General features: G+C 36.4%; 1 protein-coding gene and 1 non-coding gene across 4 annotated transcripts in view; one reads left to right on the top strand and one right to left on the bottom strand.

Annotated features, from left to right (window-relative positions):
* Positions 1-24,555, bottom strand: part of LOC101889476 (putative uncharacterized protein DDB_G0277255) — a 132,255-nt gene that overhangs the window by 52,666 nt on the left and 55,034 nt on the right. The gene's annotated exons all lie outside the window — the stretch shown is intronic.
* TRNAL-AAG (transfer RNA leucine (anticodon AAG)) lies at positions 11,948-12,029 on the top strand. The gene has a single exon. It is a non-coding gene; the product is annotated as a tRNA-Leu (tRNA).

Here is a 24,555-nt window from a genome sequence, read left to right as displayed (position 1 = left end):
CAATCTCATGGAAAGTCAAAGCATAAGGATGCTAGGCTAAGCATGCATTACTTTGAAAATAGATTTTGCGCTGACAAAAATGCATCAGCAGTCTCGAATGAAAAAGTATAAACAAACCACACATACAGGGTGATATGAAAAAACTGAAACCAACTTCAGACTGCTGTCATTTCTAAGCCACTCGTCCGACAGCTATTAAAATTAACAGCTCATTATATTGTTTACAAGCGTACAAAAGCATTTTGTGAGAATTTTGTTATTTGTGATGGAATTCCAGCGTGATAGTGTGATTTCTTTATATTTGACTGGAAAACCACAAGTGGCTATCGTTAGAGCACTCCAGCATTTAAATGTGAATAAATCTTTTGTGTCTCGTACCATCGCTCGTGGAAGTGGCCGGAAGGAAACAGCAACATTAGCAGAAATGGTTTGAAAAATAAAGGAATAATTGGCCGAAAAATGGCTCGTGAGCTGAACATATTGCAATATTCCATTCGGCAAATATTGAAAAATGAGCTCAGGGTAAAGCCATTGAAATTCCAAAAAGTGCAAGAAATTACACCGACACAGAAGCAGAAAGAAAATAGACTCAAAAGAGCTAAAGAGTTCCTTCGCTTGGCCGAAGGTGGTGAACTGCCGAATTTGGTTTCCCCGATGAGAAAACATTCGATGTCCAGCAGATTGTAAACAAACAAAATTATCGTGTTTACTTGCCAAAGAGGTCAGCAGAAAATGTGCACAGAATATTATCGCGAAAATATTCTGGAGGGTGTATTAAAGCCTTGGGCACGCAATCATTTTGGTCACAGACCTTGGACATTCCAACAGGACTCCGCACCATCGCACTCAGCACGCGCCAACCAAGAATGATTACAAAATGAGGTTCCTCGCTTTATTTCCAGCGCCCAATGGCCACCAAAATCTCCGGATACCACCAAAATCTCCGGACTACTGTATCTGGATCGATCACCTCAAGCAAGCGCTTCGCCGGGAATGGGCCAAAATACCGCAGAGCAACATTCGGGCAGCGTGTGACGGTTTCATTGGCCGTTTGAAGGCCATAATTCGTGCCTAAGATGGCCAATTCGAACTAATCTAAACTTATTCTAAAATTTGATGATATTTCCGACATTTGTTGCTTTCATTCAATAAAATTACAAAAAATGTAAAAATAATGGCGTTTGACTTTGTTGCAGTTTTTTCATCTCACGCTGTATATACTCACTATTTATATATTACTCGCTATTACAGAGAGTGTGTTTACAAAGGGAAAACGTTAAGTTGTTATAATGCCAACTCCAATTGGCGGAAAACAGCTTTGAAATCTTTGAGCCATTTGGGGTTTTGATCTTTTAGAAAAAGCTCTTTTATATCGGTAGTAAGAAGCTCTAATATATTTTTTTATATGAAGTCCTTTGAGGTCTTTTATGAGAAGTAATTTTAGGTCTACTACAGCGCTTGCCAACACACCGCACATGTGCAATTCACCACATCAAACACACAATCATAGTAAATTTGCAGAGAGGCATTAGCTTATCAATTTTGCAAAGATAAGCACACATACACTATTTACCGAGGGAGGGAGAGTTACTCTCTCGATGTTCATGTCTGTGAAACTTACACAATCAAAGCTTTTGTATTGGTAGTGGTTGGCTAGCCATGGTATACTATGAGAAAACCTTTTAGACTTTCAATTAGAGGCTTTCTATAAGAACCCGTTCATAAAAAGCCCCTTTATACCTCTATAGAATTCCTTTCAAATCTTCTATGATAAGCCCTTTTAAGGCCTTCCATAAGAAGCCATTGTATGCCTTCTTTGTTAAACTCTTAAAAGTTTTCTATGAGAAGCAGTTTAAGGCTTTATATAAGAAACCCATTCAATACGTTTTTATTAGAATCTCTTCCTACTTTATGTCTTTATAAAGCTTCTTCTATATCTGCCTTTTAGAAAATACCAATTAGCCAATAAATTCAATTTCCTTACTGCATTTTTTCTGAAATTTTACAGAATTTTCAATTACTCCTTCAGTTATTAATGGAAATGTATGATTTCTTCTGGTTCAGATCAGAGAATGCATTCAATTTATCTCAATGACAGTCTGGCCGGACCAGTGACTGTTTAATTTTAATTTGCAAAGTGAACAGTCATTGAAATGTAAATGAATTCGTAAAAAAAGGAAAAGAAAAACGCTCAATGGGACAAATGAATAACTTAAAAATGAAATGAAAGCAACAAAAGGAGAAAAACAAAAGATGACATTCTGAAGAGGCATGGTGTCAAAGGGCTACATACATGATTTACACACATCCCGGCCCTTCTTTCTTACCTCAGCCCCATAAAAACAGATCATAAATGTCGGAGAAGAAGAGATCATAAAATAGACTTAATGACAATAATAAATAGTTTGAAAATGTTTTATTTTATGTCTTCAATGAGTACCCTTTTTATTGTTACACCCCCACTCTGAATTTCTGTTTTCAGTTTTACATAATTTTTCAAAGTCGAGAGGAGCCATCATTTGGCTTTTTATGGAGTTGACAGGAAATCTTAAAATTACTTCATTTTAAAGGTGATTTTACCCTCCAGATGGATGGAAGGCGGGCAAACGGAACAATCCATAAATAACTCAATTCGCTTTCTTCATAAATGGATGAATGGATAGCGGCAGTTCACTACCCTCCAAAACAACCATCCAAACAAACAGATCCAGATTTGAAATTCAACAACATTGTCCACAAAATTTTCTGTCATTCAAGACTTCTGTTTCGGTTTGGATACGCCAAAATGTGCAACAATTACAACAACTTGCCTTAGAAGGTAATCTTGGTTGGATGGAAACTGGTCTCATTCAAAGAGACCAATCGATTGTTGTTACGAATTGCTTTATTTTTATTGTTTTTATGGAAAATAAACAAAAGCCCAAGACGAGGAAGTGATCATTTCGGGAGGGAGGTGTAGCTGTTCGAAGATACATGTAGGTGGTTTCTTATACAAGCCCCATCCGAAGTAAAGCTGTTACAAATCTTAAGAGATTTGTTCAACATTTTGTTCATTCATTCTTTTGCTGGATTTTCCAACGACATGTTCTGTCATTCACCTCTCTCTGCCTCCAATGAGCGGCGATGTCACAGCAAGAAGAGAATGTTTCTTTTTAAAAATATGCACACATGTCTCTTGGTGTCTGGCGGACACAAAGCATATGGCGGGTGGCCCTTTTGCCACACCAATCAACAACGGTACAATTCTGCATTTGAGTGACTGACAGACTGCCTGACTTAGCGACGGACGACCGAACTGCAGTGACAGGAAAAAGTTAATTTTTCTAGCTGTTCTTTTTGATAGCAAAAACGAAACGTGTCTTTTTGTAATTTGTTGTTGTTGTTCTTCTTCTTCTCAGCCTTTTCATCTTCCGCTTTCTGTTAATGCAACGCCCACACAATAGCTGATAGTTTTTCTTTAGAGTTTATGACACCTTTCTTCGTTAACGGTGGCAGTCAGCAAGCAAATGGGAATTTATGGGCAATGGAGCAAAAATAAAAGACCTTTTAGGGAAGCCTCTGCTTTGTCTTCTTATGTGAAAGACCTCTTGAAGCCTTCATATAAGTATGTCTGAAAGGTCTTCTGTCAGAATTTTTCCAAGCCATTTTATAGGAAACAATTAAAATGATTTCATGGGCTTTTTAAAGGCCACGGAGCACCAACATGAGGAATTTCTTATAGAAGGCTCAAAGGGGTTTTAGAGGACTTCGAATGTTTTGAAGGGCCTCTTGTGGACAGCCTCGAAGGCTTTATGTCGAAGGCTTCTTAAATAACGCTTCGAAGTACTTCTTTGAGGACTTTTTAAAGGCCTCGGAGGGCTACGAAGGGCTTTTAAAAATAGACCTTAAAGGGCTTCTTGTGGACGGCCTCGAAGGGATTCTTATTGAAAGCTCAAAGTTGTTCTAGGGGTTCTCGATGGGTATACCTTAAAGTATACCTTTAAGGGCTTCTTATAGAGGACTTGAAAGGGCTTCTTGTGGACGGTGTCGAAGGGTTTCTTATGGACGGCCTCGAAGGGATTCTTATTGAAAGCTCAAAGTTGTTCTAGGGGTTCTCGATGGGTATACCTTAAAGTATACCTTTAAGGGCTTCTTATAGAGGACTTCAAAGGGCTTCTTGTGGACGGTGTCGAAGGGTTTCTTATAGAGGTTCTCGTGGGCGTTTTAAAATAGGCTTATTGTGGACAGTTCGAAGGTTTCTTAAATAGGCTTAAAGACCTTTTAGAGGTCCTCGGTGATTTTTTTAAAGTAAACTTGGAGGGTTTTTAAAAGCACTAGAAAATCTTTTTTAGAAGCTGTCGAAGGAATTGTTTAGAATCCCCGGAAGGACCACTTATTAAAAGCATAGAATGACTTCTTAAAGAAAACATTGAAGGTCCTCATGTAAAAGGATTGGAAGGTATCCGTATAAAAGCTTAGAAAGTCTCTTTTTAGAGAATGCCTAGAAGGGCTTCGAAGGACCTCTATACTCTCTATAAGAAAGAGGGTATCAATGTGCTATGTATAGACGGTTTCTTTTGGAAGCACTCGAAAGGGGGAAGGATTCGAAGTGGGAAGGATTCGAAGTGCCTCGAATGGCTTTTTATGAAAGTTCCCAAAGGGCTTCTTATGGTAGGGCTCGAAGTTCATTCTATGTAGACTTCTTCTTAAGAAGAACTCTAGAGACTTACTACAAAAAATATCCAAGAGTTTCTTTTAGAAGGTCTCTTTATAAAAGTCCTCGAAGGGCTTCTTATGAAAGCGCTACTTATAGGAGCCCTCGATAGGCTTTTTAGAAGGACTTAAAGGGCTGTTTAAAGGTCTAAAATGGCCTTTTATAAATGGCCTCGAATGGCTGTTAAAAAAAAAAACCTCAAAAGGCTTCGAAATAAGAGAATAATAAGTGAAGGTCTCAAAGGGTTTCTTTCAGAAGATCCTAATGGTTTCTTAAAAAGACCTTAAAGGCCCTGGAAGGCATTGAGGGCTTATTATAGAATACATTATCTATAGAAAACATTCGCAGTGTTTGTTATAGGAGGTCTAATAAAGGATTTAATGGACTTCTTATAAACACTCTTTCGAGGCGTCTGAGAGTTTCTTCAAACACATAAAAAATACCATAAAAGGGTCTCGTATTGAGTATCTTTAAGTTTTTTTTTGCGAGACCTAATATACCTTTGCATAAAAGTTAATTTTATTGAAGCCCTAATAGTCTTCTTACAGAGTGCTTACCATAGCTGCTTTTAGGAGATACTAAAAGCTATTTAACGAAGGTCGTAAAAGGACTATTTCTGGGAGCCCTTAAAGTCTTCTTAAGGAGCCCTTCAAGGCTTCTTAAGGGTACAAGGGGTTTTATACCTTTCATTATATATATGCAATTGTCATTCCGTTTGCAACACCTCAAAATATACGTCGGAGACCCCAAAAAGTATACGCATTCCTGATCAGAGTAATATTATAAGCCGATTAAGCATGTCCGTCTGTCTGTCCGTTCGTCTATTAAGCTTTGAACTTTGACACGAACGCGTATATTATATGCAAACTGATTGGTTTTGAAAATGGACCATATTAGTTCACGTGTAGGTATAGCCCTCATATAACGGTAACTCCAGATTTTTTGTATTTTGAAGGCTTCCGTCACAATTTCCAACCTAATCAGTTGAAACTTTATTTTTCGGGGTCTGGGTAGGTTTACTCTCTCCCTTCAAAAAATATTCGCTTAAGGTCTACTAATTGGTATAGCCTCCATTTTACGGTACCTTCCGATTTTCGGAATTTTGATTTCTGCCACAATTTCCCACCAAATTAGATGAAACTTAACAATTAGGGTTCTGGGTAGGTTTGTTTCTCTTGATGAAAAAAATATTCGCTTCAGGTCCACCAATTGGTATAGCCCCCATATAACGGTATCTACCGATTTTCGGTATTTTGAGTGCTACTGCCACAATTTCTAACCAAATCAGACATTGAAACTTAGCAATTTTTCTCCTTGCAAACCCCTAAAAGTATGTTATGTTAAACCTTTAAAATCTACCACAAAAAGCCTTCCTATTTAAACTTCAAGTCATTAAACAAAGAAGACAAGGCCTTACATGATGAACCCTTTAAGGTCTAATGTATAAGAACGCTTTTTTACTTTAATGAGAAGTCAAACAGGATCTGTGAAAAGTGTCTTTAAGGTCCGTTTATTACAAGCCCTTAAGGCCATTTTTAAAAAGCTTGATATATGGAGCCTACAAGACATTTTTTAAGAAGCCATCAAAGCTTTACATAACAATCCATCAAGGGCTTTAATGACTTCAATAAGAAGTTCTTCAAGACCCTCTATAAAAAGTCATTTGCAATAATTTGTTATCACAATTACAAGACATTTTTTTCCATTTAAAAATGAGAGCCCTGAGGTCCACCAAAACAAAAATTGCTGTTTATTTCTGGAACACAATTTCAATGAACTTTCCCATAGCTTCGTTAATGCGCTGTCGACATTTACAAAATACTTTTTTTTGGCTTTTGGTGCACATGCCTCTAGTGTGTGTGACTGTAGCCAGCCCAGATTAACCAAGTGTAAAGTAATTCGCAGTAATCTTCATCCGACATATAAAAAATCCAATTCGAATGACAGCACCTGTTTGAGTTGCACATTGGCGGGCCAGTACGCAAGCCAGTCAGTCAGGCAGGCAGGCAGTTTAATGAAAAACAAAACGGAACCACAACGAACTTCTTCTGTTTCGCATGAAATTGTTTAAAAAGAACTTTTGTTTTAATTGAAGTAGGTTTGTTTGCCTCTACGGCCCTCGTCGTTGTTATTGTTTTTTTTTATTCAGTGGTGTTTGTTGTTCTAATAATAAACGGGAATACAACTTTTTATAAACAAAATAAAAAAGAATGAAGATTTCAACACATATTTTTATTGCCGGTTTTTGGTTCTATTGCTTCCACTTCTTCTGCTTCTACGGGTGTTAACACACTGGGAAAGTTCAATATTTTGTAAATTTTGTTAGGAAAGAAACCAGCAAACTGATTCATGGACAGTTTGTCGGACTGTGTGGCTGTTGCAGATGTAGCAGCGCCCAACGCAATACAAGAATTGTTGCACCACATTCTCTGTAAACAAAATAGTTGTTTTTTCGAATCATGGAAGTGATGACGGGGTATAAAGTGGGGGAGCTCATTTGCCAGCCAGCTATGGAGCTCATTTGCCAGCTATGACCCCATGGCGACCTGCATCACTTCATGGAATGGTGGAAAATTGAAAATTTGTGTTGAATTGATTAAAATATCGGATATCGAAAATTTTAATTTTCGAAAGACAAGATCAGTGCTATTTTGGAGAAATACAGGGTGAAAAAAAAAAAACTGCAACAAAGTCAAACGCCATAATTTTTACATTTTTTTAATGTTATTGAATGAAATCAAAAATGTCGGAAATATCATCAAATTTAGAATAAGTTTAGATTTGTTCGAATTGGTCACCTTTGGCACGAACTATGGCCTTCAAACGGCTAATGAAACCGTCACAAGCTGCCCGAATGTTGCTCTGCGGTATTTTGCTTGAGGTATTTTTTAGTGCCAACTTTGCTTTACGAAATACTCCAGACAAAATAGTCCAACGGATTGGTATCCGGAGATTTTGCGCTGAAAATGAAGCGAGGAACCACCTTTTGTAACCATTCTGGGGTGGTGCGTGCGGAGTGCGATAGTGCTGAGTCCTGTTGGAATGTCCAAGGTCTGCGGCGTAAATGTTTGCGTGCCCAAGGCTTTAATACACCCTCCAGAATATTTTCGTGATAATATTCGGCATTTATTCTGATGCCACGGTCGATAAATACGAGCGGAAAACGATCATCGTCTGTTAAGACGGCCCACACCATCACCATGGCCGGTGCTTGAGTTTTGGTGGCCAACCGAAGGTGCACATTTTCAGCTGACCTCTTTGGCATGTAAACATGTTTTCTCATCGGAGAGAACCAAATTCGGCAGTTCACCACTTTCGGCCAGGCGAAGCAACTCTTTAGCTCTTTTGAGTCTATTTTCTTTCTGTTGCGGTGTAAGTTCTTGCACTTTTTGGAATTTCAATGGCCTTAACCCGAGCCCCCTTTTCAATATTTGCCGAATGTAATATTGCGATATGTTCAGCTCATGAGCCATTTTTCGGTCAATGCGACGCGGGTTTAGATCAAGTAGCTTCTTTACTTTTCGAACCATATCTGCCGATGTTGCTGTTTTCTTCTTTTCACTTTCTTCCCGTCGGGCTACGCTACCATTATCACGGTAACGAGCGATGGTATGAGACACAAAAGATGTATTCACATTTAAATGCTGGAGTGCTCTAACGTTAGCCACTTGCGGATTTCCAGCCAAATATAAAGAAATCCCGCTTGAATTCCGCCACGAAAACATTTTTTCTGGAAAATTCTCACCAAAATGCTTTTGTACGCTTGTAAACAATATAATGAGCTGTCACAGGAATATTTTTAACAGCTGTCGGACGAGTGGCTTAGAAATAAACCGTCTGAAGTTGGTTGCAGTTTTTTTTCAGCTCACCCTGTATAGCGGCCTTAGAGAGGGCAGCAAGAGTAATTTTGCGTAAAATGGGATATGTAGTTTAATAACAGATCAGAAGAGGTGTTAAAGAATGATTCCCACCATACGCACGGAAATTTTTTTTAAGTTAAAAATATTTTTAGAGATACATTTTGTAAAGAAACATTGGTTCTCTATAGAAATACCTTTGCCTTTAGAGAAATATAATTTACTTAATAAACACCAATCTTAAAACTTCCACAATATTCTAATGGAACAAATCTCATTGAAAACGCACGATAGAAATTTAACTTTTACTTTCAAAATTTTAAACATCCACAACCCCAATCTTTTGGCATTCGTTACATTGTTCCGCTAATTTCCAATTCACGGCAATTGATGCGTATTTCGTCTCAGCCAAACTAGCGCGGCCCTAAATCTTGTTAGGAAAATTCAGAGAAAAAAAACGAAATCAAATGAAAAGAGAAATGAGACATTTTGGTGGTATAATTAAAAGAAATTTATTATCCCCTGAGACAAATCGAAAGCCGTTTTCCGTTGCACATGGTCATGTCAGAAAGTGGAGAGTGTGCTGCTGTCTGTTTGTCTGTCTGCCCCTCTGTCCGTCTGTCTGTCTTTGGTTGCAACGTCTATGCCATAGATTATGGCTACTTAAAAAGGGCTCCAATTCGCCGTCTTTTCATGGTTCATTAACACAATGCGAATGGAAACGAATGTCATCTCATGTTTGGTTGCCAAAAGGGGGGAGGGAAGAAACTGCAGTGCACCAAAGGGGGCTTTCTTTGGCTTTGAAGTGTAAAATAGTCGGTGTAAAATATTTGTAGTATATATTTGCTTCCACCAACTTTGTCTTTATTAAGAGCTAATGTTAATATTCCGAGTTAAAAAGTCAACAATATGTATTGAAAAAATTAAAAAGATTTCTATAATTAAACAACAAAATTTGTTTTTGGATAAATTCACCACTGAGTACTAAAATACATTGCTTAGCCAAGTCAACAACCAAATATAAGGAAATGTGTTGGCAATGCGTAGATTTGGTTTTAGATTGGCAAGTATACAAATGTGGTGAATTGCCACACCAAATTTCAACATGATGGTGTGATTAGATGTGTTGCCAGATCTCTTAAATTGACAAAGGCAAAAAAATATGAATACCAAAATAAAAAAATTAAACAATGCAGCTAAGTTCGGACGGCCCGAACTATAAACACGTTCCACCATTTGGAAGGAACCTCCTACATGTAAAAAAAATTCTGTTGAAAAGTGGCACAACCGTCTTAAAATTTCCGGAAACAGGCGTAACAATTATTTGGGGCTATTAGAAAACGGGGCCTCGTATCGGTATCGTTACATACGGGTTATACGAAGACGTGTACCTATATGAGCAATTTTTTTTCAGAGTAGGTGGTATCCCTTACTCGAAACATCAAATATGATACAATTTCTAAGATACAGGGGATAAAAAACTGCAACAAAGTCAAACGCCATAATTTTTGCATTTTTTTACATTTTATTAAATGAAAACAAAAAATGTCGAGATTAGCAAACAAATTTTGGGATAAGTTAGATTTGTTCGAATTGGTCACCTTTGGTACGAGTTAAGACCTTCAAACGCCAATGGAACACGCTGCCAGAATGTTACTTTGGGGTATTTTGGTCCATTCCCTGCAAAGCGCTTACTTGAGGTGATCGACACTTTGGTATTTTTAGTGCCAACCTTTCTTTCCATAATACTCCAGACACAATATTCCAACGGATTGGTATCCGGAGATTTTGGTGGCCATTGTGTGCTGAAAATGAAGCGAGGAACCTCATTTTGTAACCATTCTTGGGTGGCACGTGCTGAGTGGGATGGTGCTGAGTCCAGTTGGAATGTCCAAGGTCTGCGGCCAAAATTGTTGCATGCCCAAGGCTTTAATACACCCTCCAGAATATTTTCGCGATAATATTCGGCACGGTCGATTAATACGAGCGGAGTTCTGGTGGCCAAGGGAAGGTGCACATTTTCAGCTGACCTCTTTGGCAAGTAAACACGACCATTTTGTTTGTTTATAAACTGCTGGACATCGAATGTTTTCTCATTGGAGAAAACCAAATTCGGCAGCTCACCACTTTTGGCTAAGCGAAGCAACTATTTACCTCTTTTAAGTCTATTTTCTTTCTGTTGCGGTGTAAGTTCTTGCACTTTTTGGAATTTCAATGGCTTTACCCGAGCTTATTTTCCAATATTTGTCGAATGGAATATTGCGATATGTTCAGCTCACGAGCCATTTTTCGGCCACTGCGACGCGGCTTTCGATCAAGTCGTTTTGCTTCATTACTTTTCGAACCATTTCTGCTGATGTTGCTGTTTTCTTCCGTCCACTTCCTTGACGTCGGGCTACGCTACCAATATCACGGTAACGAACGATGGTACGAAACACAAAAGATTTATTCACATTTAAATGCTGGAGTGCTCTAACAATAGCCACTTGTGGTTTTCCAGCCAAATATAAAGAAATCACACTATCACGCTTAAATTCCATCACGAATAACTTTTTTTCCGGAAAGTTCTCACTAAAATGCTTTTGTTAGCTTTAAACAATATAATGAGCTGTCACTGGAATAATTTTAACAGCTGTCGGACGATGGCTTAGTCAGTCTTAAATTGGTTGCAGTTTTTTCATCTCGCCCTGTATGTACCATAAATAATAGTTAATTTTCACACACTGTTTCTTTATCTAACAACACTCGCCCGCTCTCCATTATTTTCATCCAAACTAATTTATGATCTCTGAGAGTATGATCAAACATTTTTCTTCGACAGTTGAATATTCCAAAAGACTGAAACATATTTGAGTCTAATATATTTGAAGAGGCGATACAAAGAAAAAAACACTACAAGTTCCTAAAATACAAACAGGTCATTAAACCAGAAACAGATTTGAATTCCATTTATTTTATTTTTAACTTGATTTTAAATTTAAACCATAAAAAAGGCATTGTCCAAACCATATAAGGGTTGTTATTTCAATAGTTTTGAGTAAATAAGCCTGGTCATATATAATACCAGGTTTAAAGAATTTTTAAATTTAACAAATAGGGCCGACATTACATAGTTAGTTAAACCGAAAATCTACTGTATATGTAATTTCGCAATACGACCAGATTTTTAATAAATTTTTGGTCGAAATAATAAAAAACGGCAACATTGATAACAATGCCAATTCACCATTATTAATTTCACCATAAAAAAAAACTACCTTACCTAAGCATCAAGGTGAATATAAATGTTAGAGTGGTGGAATTTTCGTTTGGATTGGACGTTGAAATGAAATTCACCATCATATTGAAGTGAATTCGAGCAAAGTCACATACGACATACACCGCTAGCCCGCCATGTGGTAGCGTGGCCGAGCGGTCTAAGGCGCTGGTTTAAGGCACCAGTCTCTTCGGAGGCGTGGGTTCGAATCCCACCGCTGCCAAGAGGTTTTTTGTTTTGTTTAAATTTTTCTTACTTTTTATTTATTTTTGTTATTCATAAAAATTCAGAATATGCCACCGATATTCATTAATATCTTTCCAGTAAATAAATTAATATTAATTATATTTCCTGTAAAAAATAAACTCCATCTCCTCATTTCTCCTCCACAAGTGGAATATTACATTGTGAGCTTATGTTATGGGGTTATCACAACTGCATTTGTTGTTTGCCTTCATGGGCACAGCAACCGGTTAAAACTAAAAGTGCAACATTCTACGCATTGCTGTTGACATGTCTTTCATCTCAAGAGCTTGTTTCTGCTTTTTCCAAGGAAAAAAGTAAACAGAAATAAAAGTAAAAACAGAACCGGCAATAAGTGATATAAAGATAGCAGCAAAATACCGGCTTGAAATTCTAAGCTGCTGGAATAAAAACAACTCATGACAAACGACATGAGACATGCTCTCCAAAACCTGTACAACCAGAATAATTAGCAGCAGCCTGCTGCTGCCCCTCTTAATTGAAATATCAATAAACGCTCTGTTGAGGAAAAAAATATTGATCAGCTTTAAAAACAAAACAGCAGTCCCTATTAATAGCTGAATATCTCATTTGGGAGGGGTAACCTGCACGAAGCTGGGGCGCAAAAAACCAAAACAAAGCAAACAACTATAAATCTCGAAATGAATTTCTGATTATTTCATACACCACCTTTTCATGTTCGAAGCAGTCAGACGTCTTTGAGCTAATCGCTTTTTTTTTTTGAGTTGACCTTGACTTTGATATAGGAATGACACTAATCCAAATGAAAACACTTGTGCCAAATAATACAGTTCGGTTTTGAGGTTGCTATTGTGGGTATTAGCCATGGCAAGTGTTGGATAATTGACGTTATTACGGAATAAGATATTACGGAATAAGGATAAATGCAAAATTGAATTTTTAGTTAATTTTTTGTTTGGTAAAAAATTCTCCTCAGCTGCCAAGTTTTTTGTTTAGAAAAATAGAAGCTGTGGAAAAATAGAAGCTGTGGACACTTTTTTCTTAAAAAATATCCTCATTTTGCATTTTACTTTTGAAATATTGTCCTCAAATGCAGAGGATATTGTTTTTGTTTAAAGAAACTGTCATAAGCTGCTGAGGACTTTTTTCCGTTAAAAAAGTATCTGCAGAGAACTTTTTAGTTAGAAAAAATATTAGTTCTCATCTTCAGAGTAGTAAGTACTTGTTATCGTTGGAAAAAATGTTCCTTTTCTGCAGATTTCTTTTTTAGTTGTCCCAAGCCTTTGACAGCGCATCTATCTTTCCTAAAAAGATAGTCTTTAGCAACGAATTTGTCCCCTGCTACGGAGAACTTGTTTTCATTAAACAAAATGGGTTCTCAGATACGGAGGACTTATTTTCTACAAAGAATATAGTCCTGAGGGCCAGACGAGATGGCTGAAGCTAGAATCTTGAAGGTTAGCCCTGGGCTCAGTTTTGGTAAGGCTGGGCTTTTTCAAATTCGTACTAAAACGATACGAAAAGTACTAAAATGTACTAAAAATGGAATGCTTAGTATTGGACAAACGGAGTAAGCTTAGAAATTTGGTATAAGAGTTACTGATAGAGCGCAGGATAGATGTAACAAAGGGTTTTTGGATATTCAAACATTGCGGTTATGAAAAGTTCTAAAATGTTACTAAACTTCCAAAATGGTACCATTTTGTATCATGTGAATGGATGGAGCTAGAAACTTAAAATTTGGTATGAGAATCAAGGTTGGAACGTAAGCTTGATATATAAAGGTGGTTTTGGAAATGTGTACTAAGTCTACGAAATATCTTAAATGGTACTAAATTTGGAACAGTTTGGTTTATGGTAAACGGATGAAGCTGGAATTTTGAAATTTGGTATTGGAGTACCAGTTGGTGGTAGGTTTGTGATAAAGAGATGGTTTGGGAAATGTGTACTACAAGTATACTAAAAGTACCAAATATTACAAATAGTATGGGTACAATTTGGTATTGGATGAACATGTGCAGCCTGGACATATGGAGGTAATTTTGCACTTGAATTGTACGAAAAGTTCTGAATGGTGCTATATTTGGTTTTGGGGGAAGGGATAGAGATTAAAATTCTGAAATCCCATGTTTAGATTTTGGCTATATGTGTTTTAGATTTGTCGGTGGTAAGGAAATGTGTCCTTTATTTGTACGAAAAGTGCTAAATAGTACTGCATTTGGTATAGGAATAGGGCTGGAATCCCGCAATTTGATATTGAGGTCTCTGTTGTTATCTGGAATTGAGGTATGAAGGTGGTTTTAGAAATGTATACTGTACTTGTGAGAAGTACTAATTAGTACTAAATTTGATATTGGGTGAAGGAAACGAGCTGAAATCCTGAAATTTGATATGGATGTCGCTATTGGTGTTTGCAGTTGAGAGAAGGAAGTAATTTTGGAAATGCGTACTATGAACGTACGAAAGCTCAAAATTCCACAAAATGGTATCGAGGTCACTGTTGATATCTGAAGTTGAGATATGGAGATTGTTTTGGAAATACGGACTAAGATAAGTACCAAATGCTACTAAGGGATAGAGCTAAAGTGTGAAATTTTCTTTAGCAATAAATGTTGGTGTCTGGCATATGAAACGATGGTGCAAATGAGTACCAAAATTTAACGAAAAATACTAAATGTTACTAAAATGTGGTATTGAGTGAATGTGTAGAATTGGAATCACGAAATTTTTGAAATTGAAGTCTCTTGTGGTTCCTGGTTTTTAGAACTGGTAGTGGTTTTGCAATTGCGTACTATAATAATTCGTAGAGTATTAAATGGTACTAAATTTGGATCACTGTTGGTGTCTAGGATTAAGAGATGTAGATTATTTTGGATAGAGTAACATTACTTAATTTGGCATTGAGGGTGAAGCGATTCAATTCTAAAATTTTATATTTAGGTCTGTTGGTTTCTAGGCTTTACATATGGAGACATTGAAATAGTTTTGGACAGAAAAAATGGATGTGGGTCCATTGTGCAATGGTTTTATTAAGATCCTCATCAATACATTTCAAAATCAAAGATTTTGAAGACTTTTTCTGGTCAAGGGATAACATTTCCCCATTATTCTTTCCGAAAAAGGAAAACTTAAATAATTAATAATTAATTAATATATAAAAGCTTGAAAGCCTCAAAATTTAGTACGATGTATGGAATTTTCATAAAAAAAAAAAATATTTTTAAACTAAACAAATTGCGCATTATGAGTCTTGTTTGTACTCAAGCTGTAAGTTCGGCCGGGGCCGAACTTTGGATACCCTCCACCATTTGGAACGAATTTGGCAATTTTCAAAAAAATAAAATCCGATAAAAATTCTATTAAAAACTTAAAAATACGAAATGTAGACGTCTTATTAGGGTCTAAACGACGACGTGGACCTGCATAGGCAACTTTTGTCGAAAGCCAATATTCAAATGCGAAACTTGAAAAAAATCGGTGAATAATGTAACTAAAATCATAAATATGGGCAGTTACTATTATATGGGGGCTATACCAAAATGTGGATCGGCACAGAAAATTTTCTGCCTTAGGCTGCAGTATCCATTACAAACTTCAAATACTAAATTTGAAACAATTCCGATGAATAATGTCTCTAAAATCAACAAAGTACCGAAAATCGGGAGGTACCGTTATATGGGGGACCTACACGGCCCATTTTTCTTGCAGACATAATATACATTTGAGTAAAATTTTATCAATCTACTTCATTTCGTTCGGAAGCTAGAGTGATTTCCACAGACGGACGGACATAGCTAAATCGACATAGAATTTTATTCTGATCAAGAATAAATATACTTTGTGGGGTCTAAAATGTAACTTAATATACCTTCCATTCTATGGTGGAGGGTATAAAAAAGCTTAACACGAACTGTTGGAACGAATCTAAAATTTTAAGGTGGAATTTTCGCTGACGAAGTAACTGGCTCTTGCTAGTAGAACATAAATTGTCTTCAGCTGATTATACCCTACACCACATAGTGGTAAGGGTATTATGTCTTTGTGCATTTGTTTGTAACATGGAGAAGGAAACGAGATAGACCCATACTTACTTTAGAGAACCTTCATAGAATCACTTTCTGAGTCGATTTATGCATGTCAGTCCGTCTGTCCGTCCGTCCGTCTGTCCGTCCGTCCGTCCGTCTGTCCATGTATTCTTGTGAACAAAATGCAGGTCGCATTTATTATCCGATTGAGATGAAATTTTCCAAACAATATTTTTTTGGCCCAAGGACGAACCCTATTGAAATTGGTGAGAATCGGATCAAATTTAGATATAGCTCCCATATATATCTTCATCCGATTTCGGGTTAAATGTGCACCAAATATCCACTATCAGTCCAAATTACCTGAATTTTGGCACACCCAACCGAGTTCGGCCTAGAAGCAAGTATATCAAATTTGGAGAAAATCGGTTCAGATATAGCTATAGCTCCCATATATATCTTTCATCCGATTTGATCTTTAAGTCCCTCACATTCCTACTATGCACTCCACAACCGTGATATTTGGTACCAGGTATTAGATGGAGCACAGAAATAGCTGTTTTAAATTTTATCGAAATCGGTTCAGATTTGGATATAGCTCCCATATATATCTTCATCCGATTTCGGGTTAATTGTGCACCAAATGGCCGATATAAGTCCAAATGGACTGAATTTTAGTACATCGGACCAAATTCAGCCTAGAAGCAAGTATATCAAATTTAGTGAAAATCGGTTCAGATATAGCCATAGCTCCCATATATATCTTTCATCCGATTTGATCTTTAAGTCCCTCACATTCCTACTATGCACTCCACAACCGTGATATTTGGTACCAGGTATTAGATGGAGCACAGAAATAGCTGTTTTAAATTTTATCGAAATCGGTTCAGATTTGGATATAGCTCCCATATATATCTTCATCCGATTTCGGGTTAATTGACCACCAAATGGTCAATATCAGCCCAAATGGCCCGAATTTTGGCACATGTGACCGAGATTAGCCTTAAAGCAAATACAACAAATTTGGAGAAAATCGGCTCAGAAACAGCTATAGCTCCCATATATATATTTTATCCGATTTGGTGTTTAAGCCTCTCACATTCGTAATATGCAATTCACAAGAATGATATTTGGTACCAGATATAAGATACAGCCCAGAAATAGCTGTTTGTAATTTTATCGAAATCGGTTCAGATTTGGATATAGCTCCCATATATATCTTCATCCGATTTCGGGTTAATTGTGCACCAAATGGCCGATATAAGTCCAAATGGACTGAATTTTAGTACATCGGACCAAATTCAGCCTAGAAGCAAGTATATCAAATTTAGTGAAAATCGGTTCAGATATAGATATAGCAACAATATATATGTTTCATCCGATATAGTGTTTTAGTCCCTTACATTCGTAATATTCACTCCACAACCGTGATATTTGGTACCAGGTATTAGTTGGAGCACAGGAATAGCTGTTTTAAATTTTATCGAAATCGGTTCAGATTTGGATATAGCTCCCATATATATCTTCATCCGATTTCGGGTTAAATGTGCACTAAATGGTCAATATCAGCCCAAATCACCTGATTTTTCGTACATAAGACCGAATTCAGTCTAGAAGCTAATACGTCAAATTTGGAGAAACCCGGTTCAGAGATAGCTATAGTTCGTAAAATGCACGATAGAATTAGATAGATTTTGATTTTGTACCAAATATCTCATAGAGCTCTGAAATGCCCTGTATAAACCCTTTTACGAGAGCTCTACTTAATATGCATAGTGGTGTAGGGTATCATATAGTCGGCCCCGCCCGACTTTTGAGCTTTCCTTACTGGTTTTTTTTTTTTCAGAAAATTTGTCCTCAGCTGCTGGAAACCTTGGTTCAATAGAAAATAATTTACTGAGCGCCTATTTCCATGAGAAACAATATCCCAATAAAAAAATCGAAAATATAATTTTCGTCATAGTGATTTATAATATTTATTCTCAAGCCACTTTACTTTCAATTTTTGCCTGTTTCTCCCTCTTGGTTTTCTATAAATTTAAATACAAAACATTTCCTTGAAAAGGCACAAAAAAAATACCCACCAGAAGAACACTTCATAGCTTGTATTTAATTTTTGTGGTATTTTGTCGTGACAAAAACTTGCCGTGGCTTCTTTTCCTTATTGAAATTTGCCGCCGCAATATTTTGTTGTTGAGCGGTTTTGAATTGAAAGTGGCCCTCAAAGACACAACACTTGAAAGTAACACAGACGGAAATCGCCGGTGTCTTTCTACTGGGAAAAGGAAATTCATTTCTCGAAATTTGTTTTATCATGAATTGAAGCCAGCCACAAAGTATGTGAGAGGTTTTCATTTTCATTTTTCGTTACTTTTTTGGGGGAAATTTTGTTGTGTCTTAACAAAAATTAGCACCACTTCAATGCACAACCACACCGAAAACATCGCGCCATTGGAACATTTTCATTACCACTTTAAAGTGCAACGAACAGGAAATGGCATAGAAAAATGAATAGATAATTGGTTGTTGTTGGGTACTTGAGTTTTGTTGATTTTTAAAATATTCATAAAGTAGGTAATTAAATAAAATTTGTTGTACGTGTTGTCTCCTTCTTCTTCATCGTCTTCAAATCAAGTTATGAGTGAATATTAAATTCAAATTTGTTTCTTTTGTTTTGTGTTTATTAATATGCACACGATAACGATTTCAAATCGATCAAGTAACTAATAACAGCTATTGTTTTTGGGCGGAGGCTTGGGGGAAAGGGGAAGGTCCGTTTTGCATTTTTTAATTGCCTCTAATGAACTTTGAGATAATGGAAGGTCAAGCTCGAAAATCTGTTACAGGTTTTCTTTGAATTTATTAGAAGCTGAGAATGGCGCCCAACATCAGAGGCCCCTTTTATAAAACAAACTGCTCAGTAAAAAAACTTACACACAGTTGGAATTATTGTTTTTTTTTCTTTTGAATAAAGGTTTCAGCTGCTTAAAATCTGTCTGGAACTTGTGGGTGGATCACACGGCGTGATTTTCTTACATATCACGCTCTATATTATGGGTGACGGAAACTAATACTATGCGACAAAATTCAATATTTTAAGAATAAACCGAACTTGCAGTTCTGTATGAGAAAAAGAAAACTTGGAAAAATATTGATATTTCGATTCAAGTTATACAACCTTGTAAAATATTTCTTTAAACAAAAAAATTCTTTCTTCATATACAGGGTGAGATAAAAAAACTCCAACAAAGTCAAACGCCATAATTTTTACATTTTTATACCCTTCACCATAGTATGGAGGGTATATTAAGTTTGTCATTCCGTTTGTTACACCTCGAAATATACATTTTAGACCCCACAACGTATATATATTCTTGATCAGCATAAAATTCTATGCCGATTTAGCAATGTCCGTCCGTCTATCAGTCTGTGGAAGTCACTCTAGCTGCCGAACGAAATGAAGTAGGTTTATAAAATTTTACTCAAATGTATATTATGTATTTGGTATTGAAAATGCGCCACGTAGGTCCACGTTTTGATATAGCCCCCATATAACGGTACCTCCCGATATGCGGTATTTTGATGTTTTTGCGACAATATTCATCGGACTTGTTTAAAATTTAGTATTTGAAGTTTGAAATGGATGCTACAGCCTAAGACAGAAAATTGTCTGTGCAGGTCCACGTCTTCGTATAGCCCCCATATAACGGTACCTCCCAATATTCGGAATTTTGATGATTTTAGCTACATTATTCACCAATTTTTTCAAATTTGATATTATGTCGTCGTATAGACCCTAATTTAACAGCTACATTCGGTATTTTTAAGATTTTAACACAATTTTTAACGGATTTTATTGTTTTTGAGAATTGTCAAATTCGTTCTAAATGGTGGAGGGTAGTAAAAGTTCGGCCCGGCCGAACTTACAACTTTTCTACTTGTTTTTTTTTTTAATTTTATTGAATGAAAGCAAAAATATCAGAAATAGCATGCAATTTTAGAATAAGTTTAGATTTGTTCAAATTGGTCACCTTTGGCACGAACTATGGCCTTAAAATGGCCAATGAAACCGTCACACGCTACCCAAATGTTGCTCTGCGGTATTTTGGCCGATTCCTAGCGTAGCGCTTATTTGAGATGATCGACACTATGGTATTTTTAGTGTCGACCTTGCTTTCCAAAATACTCCAGACACAATAGTCCAACGGATTGGTATCCGGAGATTTTGTAGGCGCTAGAAATGAAGTGAGGAATCTCATTTTGTAACCATTCTTGGGTGGCGTGTGCTGAGTGCGAGGGTACTGAGTTTGAATGTTTGCGTTCCCAAGGCTTTAATACACCCTCCAGTATATTTTCGAGATAATATTTGGTATTTATTCTGATGACACGGTCGATTAATACGAACGGAGAGCGACAGCGACCATCGGCTGTTATAACGGCCAACACCATCACAATGGCCGTCGCTTGAATTCTGGTGGCCAACCGAAGGTGCACATTTTCAGCTGAACTCTTTGGCAAGTAAAAACGATCATTTTGTTTGTGTACAAACTGCTGGACAACGAATGTTTTCTCATCGGAGAAAACCAAATTCGACAGTTCACCACCTTCGACCAAGCGAAGCAACTCTTTAGCTCTTTTAAGTTTATTTTCTTTCTGTTGCGGTGTAAGTTCTTGCACTTTTTGGAATTTCAATGGCATTACGCCGAGCTCATTTTGCAATATTTGCCGAATGGAATTTTGCGATATGTTCAGCTCACGAGCCATTTTTCGGCCACTGCGTCGCAGGTTTCGATCAAGTCGCTTCTTTACTTTTCGAATCATTTCTGCTGATGTTACCATTTTCTTCCGTCCATTTTCTTGACGTCGGGCTACGCTATCAGTATCACGGTAACGAGCAATGGTACGAGACACAAAAGATTTATTCACATTTAAGCGCTGGAGTGCTCTAACGATAACCACATGTGGTTTTCCAGCCAAATATAACAACACTATCACGTTTAAATTCCACCACGAATAACTTTTTTCTGAAAACCTCTCACAAAAATTCTTTTGTACGCTTTGAAACAATATAATGAGCTGTCACAGCTGTCGGACGAGTGGCTTAGGATTGGCAGCAGTCTGAAGTTGGTTGCAGGTTTTTCATCTCCCCCTGTAATTTCACCCACATCAAAAATGTCATTAAATAAGTCAAACTAATTTTATGGTTTGGAATTTCACTTTTTATTAAACGCAAAAAAAGTAAAATCAAAAAAGCATTAAAATAAAATGTTTTGTCATTCTTTCTTAAAAAAGCAGCAAACAAAACAAAGAAAAAACAACAAACACATCTCATTCAAGATGACATCAGTCGTCGGTCACACTTAAGAGATCTAACGCAAAAAATTGAAGATTGCTATGAAAATATTTTTTTTTCAAGTCTGGAGAATGAGCGAAGCGCAGTACAACACAGCAACAACGAAACATTAAATGTTCATCATCCGCTTTGACGAGATATTAGAGTCTACAAAAATAAAAAACATGGATTTCGAACGTGGGTTGAATTTCAAAGAAACTCAGCAAAAAACACCCAAAAGTTGAGTACTAAAATAAATAAATAAAACAACTTTGAAGCAAAACAAAAAAACATTGTTTTAGGTAAATTATTAATGACTTTGGAAGATCATAGATTCTATTTGAAATATGAAAAAAAATCTCTTTTTCTTTTTTTGTTTCCTTTGCCATGAATTCTTTTTGTGAATGTCAAATTTTCGCCACTCGATGTCGGAATGGTCGGCGCAAAGACATAAACTCTCCGCGATAATTATCAGTGGCAAAAATTGTGGTCACGTTTGGCAAAAGAAACACAAAAAAAAATTAACGACGTGTCTTGGATTTCAAATGAAATCGACAGTATTGTATTGAAATCAAATATAGGACACATGTCCGTATCGGTACTCCAAAACTGTCGAACTTAGCCAATGCACTATGGGTAAAAAGCATGATTTTTTGGCATAAAGTCATTTTTTTTTTGGTTTCATATTTTGAAATTTAACTGATTTCCTAAATGTAGATACCCATATTAGAAAAAAAAAATGTTTAATATCAATACGGGTGGCAACCCTTTTTTGCTGGCGAGCTTTTAAAGTCAGCTGTTTGAAAGTCACTTTGTTTTGGTACAACTGGCGGTAAAGATCAGCTAAGTTCAAGTGCTTCTGATTTGACAAAATTGAAAAAAATAAAATGTGTAATTATGGAAAACGTTAGTGCAGGTATGTAAAATTAAGACGAGGTGCCCTTTTTGTCATAATTGTCTGTTGTTGTAATACAGTGAATTGTTTCGTTTATGTATAGCTTTATATAAAATCTATAAATTGTAGTTGTGTTCCGTGGAGTGTAACTTGTGAATGGCAAAGCATTGCAAAAAGGTATAAATGCCAAGTTATTAACAAAAGTGTGTTAATTAATGAGTAACTAGCCTTTTTTGTTCTATTTTGTACCAACACGTGTTTTGCAGATAAACATGTGTTTGTCCATGCAGCGCTTATTGAAATTTGGAGAAGCAACAATCGCTCAGAAGATGCACTTGTGAAATATGTGTTACAGAATATCAATAATATCAGTTTAAATGAAGACCAAATGCGTTTGATATCAAAACAAGTGAAAGATTTTGTTAATTATATAAAAAAGCATTTGCCAAAGTGCATCCGTAAACTAGAGCGATTTAAAACTAAACATTCAAAATGGCTTAGCAAAAGTATAATTATTGTAATGAATGAGCAGTATGTTTCTCCAAATCATCATAGCCGATCGGCCAGATCGGCTATATAGCAGCGACATGAAATAGTGCCCCAAATCATATGAAAATTCGTAGGTCATCTTGGGGGCATAAAAATGAATACAAATCAAATTTCACTTCAACAGCTTCATAAATAAAAAAGTTGGGTCAAATAGGCCAGACCGGCTATATAACAGCTACATAAGAAATAGTGCCCCAAATCATATGAAAATTCGTAAGTCATCTTGGGGGGGCTTAAAAAATGAATACAAACCAAATTTCACTTCAATGGCTTCATAAACAAAAAAGTTGGGTCAAATCGGCTATATAGCAGCTATATGAAATAGTTTCCCAAATCATATGAAAATTCGTAGGTCATCTTGGGGGCATAAAAAATGAATACAAACCAAATTTCACTTCAATAGCTTCATAAACAAAAAAGTTGGGTCAAATCGGCCAAATCGGCTATATAGCAGCTGCATGAAATAGTGCCCCAAATCATATGAAAATTCGTAAGTCATCTTTGGGGTATAACAAATTAATACAAACCAAATTTCACTCCAATAGCTTCATAAACAAAAAAGTTGGGTCAAATCGGCCAGATCGGCTATATAGCAGCTATATGAAATAGTGCCCCAAATCATATGAAAATTGGTAGGTCATCTTGGAAGCATAAAAAATGCATACAAACCAAATTTCAATTCAATAGCTTTGAAATTAGAGTTTATGCCAAAATAAACGAAAAAAAACCCATAGTGCAATGTTAAGTTTGTTTTAATGACAGAGTAATGTGTTGTACTAGCGCGAATTGTTGTAACCTACTTACATGAATTCCAAAAATGTATATTCAGTTTACTTTTGTTGACACAATGGTCTAAATAAATTATTTATTCAGTATTATAATTATTATTATCTATATTTGAGGATATGCTTTACAAATGCATAAAAAATTGTTGTTGCAAAGAAGTACAAAAGCCAATTTTTCCTTTATGGTATCGAACTTGATACTTGTAGGCTCTGGAACAAAGCATCAAGACTATTTCCTAGGGACACAAAGTTGACTGCCAAAGGCGACTTTAAGATAAAAAAAAAACTCAACTTTTATCTTTTAAAAATCGACCAATAATCCAAAAATGGAATTTGATGCTGGTCATTTCTTATTTCCATGAATTATTCTTATTTCATTTTACTTTATTCTATTTTTGTCCATTACTAGCTGGACCGTTCCGCGTTGCCGGTCCGTACTTTTAGTCTTTAATGGATATTTTTTAAAGCATAACAAATCTCAGGTCTGACTTATGTCAGATGTATACCCTCAGCCTATGTTCGAGTATTTACAACATATTTTATAAGAGTTATAATTATTTAAAATTTTGACACTTTGTGGGGGAGGTACTTGATGGAGACGGACGGACGGACGTCGCTATATCGACTCCAAATGTTCTGAAACGGATTTGGTCAAAGAGACCTAGGGTCTTAAACCGCCATTTCGAATAGGCACCTTTTGACTGTATCCGATGATATATACCCTCTGTAGCCATACGGCTGAGGGTATAAAAAAAAGTTTAAAAATATGTCGTTTGACTTTGTTGCAATTTTTTTATCTCACCCTGTATAACACTCTTCTTAGACGAATTTCTCTTCTTCTACGGTTAACTATTGAGATCTACTGATTTTTTATGCTTTTAAGGAGTATACTTTTAGGGTGTCGCCTAAAAATTATTTTCCGCGACCTCGAGATATTA

This window comes from Musca domestica, unplaced genomic scaffold, assembly GCF_030504385.1.
Source record: "Musca domestica strain aabys unplaced genomic scaffold, Musca_domestica.polishedcontigs.V.1.1 31, whole genome shotgun sequence".
Taxonomy (NCBI): domain Eukaryota; kingdom Metazoa; phylum Arthropoda; class Insecta; order Diptera; family Muscidae; genus Musca; species Musca domestica.
This window is presented reverse-complemented; position numbering and strand designations above follow the sequence as displayed.